Source organism: Kogia breviceps, chromosome 6 (genome assembly GCF_026419965.1).
Source record: "Kogia breviceps isolate mKogBre1 chromosome 6, mKogBre1 haplotype 1, whole genome shotgun sequence".
Taxonomy (NCBI): domain Eukaryota; kingdom Metazoa; phylum Chordata; class Mammalia; order Artiodactyla; family Physeteridae; genus Kogia; species Kogia breviceps.
Window position 1 is genome coordinate 58,636,469 of NC_081315.1, and position 13,532 is coordinate 58,650,000.

Below are 13,532 nucleotides of genomic sequence, written 5' to 3' on the forward strand. Positions count from 1 at the left end.
AAAAAGTACTTTAAACACAATAAATGGAATTCTTACATTTTAAACCATTTTAATATAAAGGATAGCAATTCAAATCATATTGTACATTTCTACTTAAGTTTACATTGCACTAAAATTATTTTACAGGGATGAACTAGTTGATGTATGATGACATAATACCTTAGAAATGTTCTTTGATGTTCACATCTATATTAGTGGATATTTCACAGTCCACTGAGATGATTTGGTGTATACTAAAAAAATTTAACAGAAACAAATCTATAATGCTAATCTGTTTTAAGAGCAAAGATACTCAGTATTTATTACTGCCTTTGGGAAATACACTAACTTTTAAAAAATGTTATTATTTATTTATATCTGTGTTGGGTCTTCTTTGTTGTGCGCAGGATTTCTCTAGCTGTGGTGAGCAGCAGCTACTCTTTGTTGTGGTGAATGGCCTTCTCCTTGTGGTGGCTTCTCTTGTTGCAGAGCATGGTCACTAAGCATGCAGGCTTCAGAAGTTATGGCATGTGGGCTCAGTAGTTGTGGTGCACAGGCTCTAGAGCACAGGCTCAGTAGTTGTGGTGCATGGGCTTAGTTGCTCCGTGGCATGTGGGATCTTCCTGGACCAGGGCTTGAACCCATGTCCCCTACATTTGCAGGCGGATTCTTAACCACTGTGCCACCAGGGAAGTCCCAATACATCGACTTTTAAAAACACATTTAAATCACTCATAGAAACTGGAAATAACATTTGTGCAATTCCTGAAAATTCTTATTGTTGAGTCTCCACACAGCTACTTTTTAAACACAATTTTTATTAAGAAATGAAGAGAAAGTGTCCTTTTATTTAGTAGAGCAGAATTACAAGAAGAGCAATATTAATAATAATACTTCAGTGTTGGCTTCTAAGCATGCTTCATATAACTTAAATTTTCAGTTCCCATGATTCTGCTGCAATATAACCAAGCCCTTTTATAATAAGAACCAATGCCAGAGTCTTTGAAAATCAAGATTACAATTAAAAACTGGAATAGCATGATAAAGCTAATGACAACCTCTTTTTAAAATTATAGTTGATTTACAATGTTGAGCTAGTTTTGGGTGTATGACAAAATGATTTAGATATATATATATTTCAGATTATTTTCCATTATAGGTTACTATAAGATATTGAATACAGTTCCCTATGCTATATAGTAAATCTTTATTGCTTATCTATTTTACATGTACTAGTGTGTATCTGTTAATCCCAAATTCCTAATTTATCCCTTCCCCCTACCCTTTCCCCTTTGTTTTCTGTCTGAGTCTGTTTCTCTTTTGTATATAGACTCATTTGTATCATTTTTGGATTCCATATATAAGTGATATTACATAATAATTGTCTTTGACTTACTTCACTAAGCATAATATTCTCTAGGTCCATCCATGTTGCTGTAAATGGCAATATTTCATTCCTTTTTATGGCTGAGTAATAATTCCACTGTATGTGTGTATATATATACATACATATATATGTATATATGTTATATATATATGTATATATGTCATATATATATAACATATATATATATACAACATATATATATATATATATATATATATACATATATATATATATATATAAAGGCACACCACATCTTAAGCCAATCATTTGTTGATGGGCACTTGGGTTGTTTCCATATCTTGGCTATTGTAAACGGGGCTGAACATTGAGGTACGTGTATCTTTTACTTTGTCTTTTCTGTATATATACCCAGGTGTGGGATTGCTGGGTCATATGGTAGCTCTACTTTTAGTTTTTTAAGTAAACTTAATGGCAACCTCTTGAACCATTTTAAGTTAGCTCTACTTCCAAATAACACTTTTGAAAAAAAATTAATGTATTATTTTTTTTGGCTGCATTGGGTCTTCGTTGCTGCATGTGGGCTTTCTCAAGTTGCAGTGAGTGGGGGCTACTCTTTGTTGTGGCACACAGGCTTCTCATTGTGGTGGCTTCTTTTGTTGTGGAGCATGGGTTCTAGTTGTGTGGGCTTCAGTAGTTGTGGCACATGGGCTCAGTAGTTTTGGCACATGGTCTTAGTTGCTCTGTAGCATGTGGGATCTTCCTGGACCAGGGCTCGAACCCGTGTCCCCTGAATTGGCAGGCGGATTCTTAACCACTGTGCCACCAGGAAAGCCCCCAAATAACACTTTTAGCCAGCAGCAGCTTACATTTTTTTCAATGTTCTAAGATATAACTTTTGGCATCCAAAAGTATAAGTAAGCACTTTTGTGATGAATAAAAAAATCAAGTGCTAAAATACCCATGGTTTCCTGTGACAGGGTATATATTCCCCTTCAAGTAATGTTCTCCCCCCAAATTAACATTTTATTTCTCCCTCAAAGAGTTTACTAAGGAAAAGAAATCACAACAATCTTTTTTAGTTGAGGAGAAAGAACTGCTTGATAAGTTCATGTACTATAAAAGCAACTGCTTGAGAAAGAACACAGTGAATGTAATTAAGAGAGAAACCATGATATCCTTTTGAATTCCCTGCCATATAGACATACGTTATAGTCAGCTCCATGGTAGGGCACTTTTCAAATTCTGGAAGAACAGTCCTTAACTGCATTCACTGATGAGTTACATCAAATGGGTCGGATACTGTCTGTGTTATTGCTCCAGCAGCACCACCATAATGTAAGTTTATGTGAGTTTTGAAAACTCAGACGTTAGGGTGTATGAAGGTCTGAGAAGAAGGGTGGGAGCATAGGAAAGGCACCAAAAGTAAAAACAAAAAAAACAAAAAAAACACATCTGCACGAGGAGCCGTTCCTAATACAACAGGCATCAGGCCTCTGTAAAATGCAAGGCACCTTCCTTTGCATAAATTGTTTTGAATGCATGAATAATTCCTATATAGGTATGTGCTAGGTGTACTCTAACCACGTGAAGAGGGTAAGTACCGATAACTGCTGTTAAACCTGCTATCGATACAGCCATTCATCTGTGCACAGACCAGAAACTACCAGCTTTGTAGTAATTAGTGTTCTATAATGCTCAAACGCGATAAACTGGATCGCACCATAGGGAACGATTTGGATCATCACTGCAGCATTCCCTTTATACAATCCCCCAGGTATCCCTCCTTCGGGGAACAGCACGCAATGCAGCAAACACTCCCAAATGTTTGTAATGGTGATTGTGAGCTGGTAATAAAACCTTTGCTTGATATAAAGGAGCACCTGTTTTGGCACACCATCCAGCAACACCTGCAGCCAGGAAGGAGCATGGCCAGGAGAAGTATCGGCCTGCGATGGGCCCTCCAGCTCCGGAGCTGCCGGCTGCATCGCTAGAGGTGGGGTCGCCACAGCCAGTGCTGCCTGGGGAGATTTGGTCGCCAAGTTACAAGCCAAGGGCCCTAGCCATGGCCAGAGCGGGCAGTGACAGGGCACCGACCGCCTGTCAGGAGGGGCAGAGTCTGTCCTTTAACCTTTATACTAGAGTTATGTGGTTATATGTCATCATATTCTAGTATTAGAGTATTCTAAATCTGACTATATACTTAGCTTTACCAGTGCAATGTGTATTTTCACGAGCTTACATATTAGTAGTTAGCGTCCTTTCATATTAACTTGAAGTTTTTTCAGCATTTCTTCTAAGGCAGTTATAGTGGTGATGGATTCCCTCAGCTTTTGGTTGTTAAGAAAAGCTTTCTCTTCCCTTCATTTCTGAGGCATAACTTTGTTGGGTAAACTCTTCTTGGTCGGCAGTTTCTATGTGACCATGCTGGTGCCTTGATTTTGGACTTCCCAGGTTCCAGAACTGTGAGAAATAGGTTTATAAGCTATCCATTTTTTGTTTTTTTGCTATTGCATCCTGAATGGACTATATCAATCAAAATAGAATTGTCTTGAAATTCTTTTTCTCTTGTAATGTCTTCTTCGCCCCCTTCATATATTACATACTTTGGGTTTGGTGATTGTTCCCCTAAGCACTTTTATGCACATATATGTACCTTCTTATATACAGATATCTTTTCCAAATTGATCAATAAGTTCATAAGGGCACATGTTCCATATTTTTTCCCACTAAACAGGATATGGACAGGTTTCCAAGTCAGTATATAGTTACACTTCAGTATTTTTTAAATGCTGTATAAAACTGGATAGTATGGACATCGTGATTTTTTTCTAAACAACCTTTTCCATGTAATGAAAATCTTGGCTGTGTCCAGTTTTTAGCTCCCCGTAAGCCTGTTCACTGGAAAAGTAACAAAACTATTTAAGGATACACATATATGTATATATATATACATATGTGTGTGCATGTATATATGTGTATATGTGTGTGTGTATGTGTATGTATGTGTGTGTATATGTGTACGTGTGTGTGTTTGTGTATATATGTATGTATATATATATATATATATATATATATATATATATATATATATATAAAGAAAGATTCCTAGCAGTGTAATACAATCCTTTCAATTCAAGGAACTGAGCTCCAGAGGGCAAGAACTTTATCCAAGGCCAGATTTAAACCATGACTGATGCCAGTGATCATAAAATTTCCATGAAATCCTGCCAGCCTTTCAGTTTATATAGTTAATAAGGAAGAAATGACTCTTACTAATGTGATTGATAGATTTCTTGAGAATAATTTTTGAAATCCAAGGCAGTAATTATCATGCATTTTCATCTTGTCACTCTTTTGCTAAGTATTGTTCTTAATCCTCAGGGACATTCTTGTTGGCAGGATGAACATTTACAATTATTTTGTAGAATAGAGAATTGAGCCCCTGGGACTTCAGATTCTTTTTTCTTTTCTTCTCTTTTCTCCTCTCTTCTTCTTTTCCTTCCCTCCCCCCTCCCTCTCTTTCTGTCTTTTTCCTTCTTTGTTTCTTTCTTGGCTATTTGTCTAAGGTTGCTCATAGGCATAATTTGAGTACTCTAGTACAATAGCCTATGTCTTGGGGTTACAAGAGAACTCTAAATAATGGGAGAGACAACAAGGAAATCAATGCTCCACAGTAGGGATAGGGTTAAATAGATAGCATGGCTGCAGGAGAAAATGAAGAGCCAGCTCTAACTGGAGATGGACATAGTGAATGAGTGATGCTTTAGTTGAGAATTGAAGGATGAGTGGACATTTATCAAGTGGGGAGGGCATGCTAATCAAAAGGAACAGCATGTAAGTGCTTGGCATTCTGAAAATAATTGGTATAATCAAGCAAATGTCTATTTTCTATCCTGGGATTGGCAGGAGTTGCCGTGGGAAATAAGAAAAACCAAATCACAGAAGGCCTGCCCCCTGTTAAAAACTCAGTCTGTCAGCCTCCAATCTTGTCTCACATTGCAGTAATCATCTAGATGAGAGATGAGGGCCTAAGCTGTGGAATGAGACATGATAGATGTGAGAGATTTAAAGATTGAATCAATGCCAGCTGAAACTTAGCCGGGGTCCTAGTTCTGTTGAGCCTCAAACTAATTGGGAGACAATGGTCAGCCAAGAGATGGGAAAATTGGTAGTTATCCAATTCCTTGTCTGATTCAAGATTTCCTGAGTTACTTGATATATACATACCCAAGGCACTTTTTCAGGGACAATAGAAGGCATTTAAGTATACTAATACTTGGGATTCTACATTTCTTTTCAGGATAGTGTGAGAGTGGTCAAAACGTATAAACCACAAACCTAAGGAAATAATGGGTTAGGGATAAAGTTCAAAGCTTAAATCCTGGTCATTGCTAATGCCAAAGGTTGCTAGGACTTGCATCTTGGTATAATTTATTTTCAGTGCAAAGGCACACAATGAATGATCTCTATTTTGTTTGTACTATGTCATAGTAATTGAGATATACTGAGCTAATCTTTTTGCTTGTGTTTCAAAAGGGAATAAGGTAGAGGCACATTAATACCATCCCCACTCCTAAAATTCTCCCCTACCTTCTTTCTCTAACTTCACCAATGTGAAGCTCTATTCTATGTCCACACCAGCAGATTCCTGACTCATCAATTTCAAAAGTCTAAATGAATGATGTTCAGCTTAAAAACAAAATGGCCCGCTGGCCCCTGTGAACAGAAAATAAACTTAGTTCCATGAAGTGCCCAATACCTTCTCATTTTCAGAAGCAGATCAGGCTCAGAAAATGTATAAATAGAGGCAGAGCTGAAAACTCCCCAGAGAAACAACTGAAGATACAGGCATCAGTGCTAGGACGTCATGTAGCAGGCAATTCCACCATCAATAAATCTGGAACAAGTAACACCAAGAAATAAGGATACTGGAGAGTTTTGACACTTTAATTAGTAGATGCAGTAAAGTGGATTCAAAATTTCATATGCAAGCATTTGATTAACAGAGCCCAGGTCATGTGCCCATGCCCGGTTACCAAGATGACAAGGAAAAGTTGAATATACCTTTGGACTTCTAGGTTTGTAGCAGGAAGTAAGCTCTGTTAGGTACCAAGACTCACACAGGACCCAACAAGAAGGGGTTCGTGATGGGTATAATCTGTTGCCACACTAGTGCTGCATTAAAAACTACACCTGACTTAGTGGCTTAAAACAACCATTTATTATACTGACAAGACTATGGGTCCACTGGGTTGTTCTGCTGGGTTTAGCTGGGCAATTCATTTGGTCCTGGCTCGGCTTACTCTCGTGATTGGTTTGCTGTTGGCTAGTCTAGAATGGTCTCAGCTGGCGTTACTGGCTCTGTTCTATGTATTTCATCTTCCAACCAAATTCCCTGGGCAAGTTCTCATGGCAACTGCATGGGTCTAATACCTAGGCTTGGAGTTGGCACACTGTCAGTTCTACCACATTCAATTGGCCAAGGTCCAGATCCAAGGAATGGGGAAATTGTGGTTCCTCCCATGAAGAGGTAGAACCTAAGACCAATTCCAAAAATAGCCTCAATTCTCCACCTCTCCTATACCTATGCTTTTTTTTTTTTTTTTTTTTTTTACTTTTAGAATGATGGGCAAAGTATCTTGCCTACCACTTCACCTAGCCATCCAGCTTCTTTTCTATTCTCGGATATTATCAGTAATTATAGGTAAACATGTATGCATGGTTCCTTTTTCACACAAATGGTCATATATTCACACAATTTTGTGCTTGATTATTTGCATTTCATGCAACTTGATGTATTTCCCATATTCATAGGTGTATATATCTGTAGCGTTAATTCCTAAAAATAGAATGACTGGGTCAAAGTGTATATGCATTTTAAAATTTGATAGTGACAAACAGCACTCCATAAGAAACAGCACTTTTATATACTTTCCCACCTAGAAATCTATGCAGTTTTTCCCAACTCCTTGCCAAAATGCCAATCATGAAACCATTTTATATTATAAACATGATTTTTTAAAAGGTATTTTAGTAAATTTTAAAATTTCAAATGTACAGAAAAGTTGTAATGACAGTAAAGTACAGTATATCCCCATCATCAAGATTCCCCAATTATTAATGTATTTGCTCTGCAAGCATCTCTATATGAATATCTATTTCCATTATTTGTTTTCTGAGCCACTTGAAAGCTAGTTGCTAACATGATGCCCTGTCATCTCTAAATCTAGTGTATATTTCTGGAACACAAAGACCCTCTCTTACTTATAAAGCAACAATGCAACCATCTAAATTAGGATATCAACACTGATAGAAAACTACTGTCCAGAAGTGATGCTGTGTTCTTCTCAGTGTATCACATTAGGAGGCACATGACATTGACCCATCCCACTACTGTTTATGTTAACCTTGATAACCTGCTCAAGTTTGGGTCTGAATTATAGGTGGAGAAGCCTGCCATTTCCCCCTTCTGGTGTCCTTCATAATTGAGTAGTATTTTGTGGGAAGATTTCTAATAAGAAATTGGATATTAGCCGAGTTTCAAATTTCTATCTACCAGCCTTAATATCCATTGATAATTCCCACTTGAACCAATCAGCATTGTAATGGTTGCCAAATGGTTTTTTATTTTCCTCATTTCTTCTACATTTATTAGTTGATACTCAACTGTAAGGGAAAGCATTTCCTTCTCTTTCATATGTTAATATCAGCATGTACTTCTACAATTTTATTCAATGGATTGTAATCCATTACTGTCCTTCTTAAAAAATTTTATTATTTTAAATTGAAGTATAGATGATTTATATTATTGTAGTTCAGGTGTACAGCATAATGATTTAGTATTGCACACTCCACTTCATTATAGGTTATTACAAGATAATGGGTATAATTCCCTGTGTTATATAATATATCCTTATCACTTGTCTATTTTATATATAGTAGTTTGTATCTGTTAATCCCATACTCCTAATTTTTCCCTCTCCACATCCCTCTCCCTTTTGGTAACCATAGGTTTGTTTTCTATATCTGTGAGTCTTCTGTTTTGCATATACATTCAAATGTATTTTTTTAGATTTCACATATATTATACAGTTTTTGTCTTTCTGTCTGACTTATTTCACTAAGTATAATACTCTCTGTGATCATCCACACTCCTGCAAAAGGCAGTATTTCCTTTTTTATGGCTCAGTAATATTCCATTTCATATATGCAGCAGCATCTTAATCCAGTCATGTGTTGATGGGCACACTTGAGTTGCTTCTGTCTTGGCTACTGTATTGGGTTGGCCAAAAAGTTTGTTCGGGGTTTTCCGTAACATCTTACGGAAAAACCCAAATATCTTATGAAAAATCCAAATGAACTTTTTGGCCAACCCAATAACTAGCATTGCTACAAACATTGGGGTGCATGTATCTTTTCGAATTAGTGTTTTCATTTTTTCTGGATATATACCCAGGAACGGAATTGCTATAGTAGTTCTATTTTTAATTTTTTAAGGAACCTCCATGCTGTCTTCCATAGTGACTGCACCAACTTACATTCCCAGCAGTAGTGCAGGATGGTTCCCTTTCTCCACATTCTCGCCAACATTTGTTATTTGTAGACCTTTTGATGATAGCCATTCTGGCCAGTATGAGGTGGTAAACCTCCTTGTGGTTTTGATTTACATTTTTCTAATAATTAGTGATGCTGAGCATCTTTTCATGAGCCCATTAGCCATCTGTATGCCTTATTTGGAGAAACGTCTATTCAAGTCTTCTGCCTATTTTTTTTATTGGGTGGTTTTTTTGTTGAGTTGTATGAGCTGTTTGTATATTTTGGATGTTAACCCTTTGTTGGTCATATCATTTGAAAATATTTTCTCCCACGGCATAGATTGTCTTTTCATTTGTCTGATTTCCTTTGTGCAAAAGCTTTTAAGTTTAATTAGGTCCCATTTGTTTAATCTTGCTTTTATTTCTTTTGCCTTAGGAGACTGATTCAAGAAAATATTTATATGATTTAAATCAGAGTGTTCCATCTGTTTTCCCCTAAGAGTTTTACAGTTTCAGGTCTTACATTAGGTCTTTAAACCATTTTGAGTTTATATTTGTATATGGTGTGAGGGAAGGTTCTAATCTCATTGTTTTACACATGGCTGGCTGTCCAGTTTCCCCAGCAGCACTTATTTAAGAGACTGTCTTTCTCCATTGTATAGTCTTGCCTCCTTTGTCATAGATTACTTGACCATAGGTGTGTGGGTTTATTTGGGGCTCTCTATTCTGTTCCATTGATCCATGTGTCTGTTCTGGTGCCAATATCCTGCTGTTTTGATTACTGTATCTTTGTAGTATAGTCCAAAGTCTGGGAGGGTTATACCTCCAGCTTTGTTCTTTTTTTCTCAGGATTTCTTTGGCAATTTGCAGTCTTTTGTGGTTCCATATAAATTTTGGAATTATTCTAGTTCTGTGAAAAATGTCATGGGCATTTTGAGAGGGGTCACATTAAATCTGTAGATTGTTTTGGGTAGAATGGCCATTTTAACAATATTAATTCTTCCACTCTGAGAGTATGGGATATCTTTCCATTTCTTTGAAACATTCTGAGTTTCTTTCATCACTGATTTATACTTCTCAGAGTATAGGTCTTTTTCTTTTGATGCAATTTAAAATGGGATTGTTTTTTACTTTCTCTTTCTAATATTACATTATTACAGTAAGTCACCTACATACGAACCTTAAAGTTGTGAATTTTCAAAGATACAAAGTGCGCTTGCATGTCCAATCATGTAAGTTAGTTCATGTGTCTGGCATACATTGTCACGTGTGTGCATTCTCTACAAGTCGTTGTGCTTTTGTGTACTTTATAGAGTACAGTACAGTATCTTTATTTCAAGCCCAGGATATCCCCAAACAAGCATAAGACTGGAGGTGATGTAGCTGGTACTACTGCACTTTTCAAGGTATACTGTACTGTAAGATGAAAAATGTTTATTTTTTGTGTTTGTTTTTTATGTATTATTTGTATGAAAAGTATTATAAACTGATTACAGTACAGTACTATATAGCCATTGTGCACCTACGCTAACGTTGTTGGAGTCACAACAAATTGGACTTACAAATGTGCTCTTGAAACTGAACTTGTTTGTATGTAGTGGACTTACTGCAGTGTATAGAAACACAACATATTTCTATATTAATCTTCTATCCTGCAACCTTGCTGAACTGATTTATTCTAATAGATTTTGGGTGGAGACTTTAGGGTTCTCTATATAGAGTATCATGTCATCTGAAAATAGTGACAGTTTTACCTTTTCCATTCCAATTTGAATACATTTTCTTTTTCTTGTCTGATTGCTGGGGCTAGGACTTCCAATGCCAGAAGTGGTGAGAGTAGACATCCTTGTCTTATTCCTGAATTTAGAGGGAAGGCTTTCAGCTTGAGTATGATGTTGGCTGTGGGTTTGTCATAAATGGCCTTTATTTTGTTGAGATATGTTCCCTCTATACCCATTTTGATGAGAGTTTTTATCATGAATGGATGTTGCATTTTGTCAAATACTTTTTCTTCATCTATTGAGATGATCATGTGATTTTTATCTTTCCTTTTGTTAATGTGGTGTATCACATTGTGTGATTTGTGTATGTTGAACCATCCTTGTGACTCTGGGCTGAAACCAACTTGATCATGGTGTATGATCCTTTTTATGTATTGTTAGATTCAGTTTGCTAATATTCTGTTGAGGATTTTTGCATCTATAGTAATCAGAAAAAAAAAGAATTACAAGCCAATATCTTTGTAGTGTCTTTGTGTGGTTTTGGTATCAAGGTGATGGTGGCCTTGTAAAATGAATTTGGGAGTGTTCCCTCCTCTTCAATTTTTTGGAATAGTTTTAGAAGGATAGGTATTGGTTCTCCTTTACATGTTGGGTAGAAGCTGTCCGGTCCTGGACTTTTGTTTTCAGGGAGTTTTTTTTTTTTTTTTTATTACAAATTCAATCTTACTTGTAGTGATCAGTTTGTTTAAATTGTCTTTTCTTGATTCAGTCTTAGCAGGCTGTATGTTTCTAGAAATTTGTACATTCTTCTAAGTTGCCAATTTGTTGACATACAATTGTTCATAGTATTCTCTTATGATTTTTTTAGTATCTCTGGGATATCAGTTGTTGTTTCTTTCATTTCATATTTTGTTTATTTGGGTTCTGTTTTCTTTGTGAGCCTGGCTAAAGGTTTATCAATTTTATCTTTTCCAAAACCAGCTCTTGGTTTTATTGATCTCTTTTATTGATTTTTTTCACTTCTATTTTCTTTATTTCCTTGTTGATCTTTATTATTTCCTTCTGCTGACTTTAGGCTTTGTTTGTTGTTTTCTAATTCTTTTAGGTGGTAGGTTATATTGCCCTGAATTGTGATGAACTTCTCTCTTAGAATTGCTTTTGCTGCATCTCATAGGTTTTGGAAACTTGTTTCCATTTTTATGTGTTGATGGATTTTCTGATTTCTTCATTGACCCATTGGGTTTTTAGTAGCATGTTGTGTGTAGTCTGTGTTTGTACTTTTCCTTTTTTTTTTTTTTTTTTCTGTAGTTGATTTCTAGTTTCACACCATTGTGGTCATAAAAATCCTTAGTATAATTTCTATCCTCTCAAAATTTGTTGAGGGTTATTTTGTGACTCTAGGATGTGATATATCCTGGAGAACGTTTTATGTGCACTTGAAGAATGTGTATACTTTTTTTGCATGTAATGTCCTATAGATACCAATTAAGTCCAACTAGTCCATTGTGTCACTTAAGACCACTGTTACCTTACTGATTTTCTGTCTGGATGATCTGTCCATTGATGTCAGTGGGGTGTTTAAGGTCTCCTACTATTGTTTTATTATTAATTTCTCCTTTTATGTCTGTTAGTATTTGCTTTATATATTTAGGTCCTCCTGTATTGGGTATGTATATATTAAAGAGTGTAATATCCTCTTCTTATATTGATTCCTTTATTATATAATGCCCTTCTTTGTCTTTTTTTAGCCTTTACTTTAAGTCTATTTTGTCTGATATGAGAATTGCTATCTCTGCTTTCTTGTTTCTGTTTGCATGAAATCTTTTTCCATCCCCTCACTTTCAGTCTGTGTGTCTTTCACCCTGAAGTGAGTCTCTTGTAGGCAGCACATTGAAGGATCTTATTTTTTTTTATTCAGTCAGCCACCTATGTTTTTTGATTAGAGAATTTAGATCAATGACATTTAAAGTAATTATTGATAGATATGTCCTTATTGCTATTTTATTATTTGTATTCCAGGTGATTTTGTAGTTCTTCTCTGTTCATTTCTTTTTGTTTCTCTCACTGTCATTTGATTTTTTTTTTTTTTTTGTAGTATGCTTGGGTTTCTTTTTGTTTTTTTGTGTGTCTACTGTAGGTTTTTGATTTTTGGTTACCATGGGTTCGTACGTGTTGACCCATAATTATATCTACTTGTTTTGAACTGATAGTCAAATTCAAACACATTCTAAAAGATCTACATTTTCACTCTCCTCCTTCAATTTTTCTGATTTCATGTTTAGCCTTTTGGTGTTTACTGTAGTTATAGTTGCTTTTACAATATTTTTTGTCTTTTAACGTATGTACTGGCATACTTAACACATTATTGACTGGGGGATTTTTGCAGAAACTAATACCTGTGGCTAGTGATTTGTTATGTAAGTGAATACTGAAACACCTGCATTTGAGTAAATATCAATAACTTTTTTTTCATTTAACATATTTATTTGAAACTTTGTACATGTCTTACTAAAGCATTCTAATATTTTGTTAGAGTGTGTTAGGCAGTATAGCAGGCACCTCTGTGTAGGGGAAACAGAACATCTATTACAAATATACCATGTTTCCCTGTGTTTTCCCCAGAAGAGCAGACTCTCCACTTTCTGGCAGCATTTTGTTTTAGTCCTGTGGGTATTATTTCCTCTAGAATATGTTCTTTTATTTTACCTGATGACAAGGTGGATCTTTGCGGGGGGCTCTTTTAGAAATGCCACAAGAAGGACCGGGGTGGGACTACCACTACATTCACCAGAATGGTCAGTTACCCATTCTCTAGTTACTGCTAACAAAAATTGCTTGTCATTTTATTCTGTGCATTTAGGCTACAATAAATTTTAAATGCATTGAATAAACTGCAATTACTCAAATAGAAACCCACTTTCTTATACCATTATCAGGTTTTCCAGAGGA

At 35.9% G+C, this 13,532-nt stretch overlaps 1 pseudogene; it reads right to left on the reverse strand.

Moving 5' to 3' along the window:
- Positions 1-2,402: 2,402 nt before the first annotated feature.
- On the reverse strand, positions 2,403-2,965 carry LOC136794426 (solute carrier family 25 member 16 pseudogene; annotated as a pseudogene).
- Positions 2,966-13,532: the final 10,567 nt, after the last annotated feature.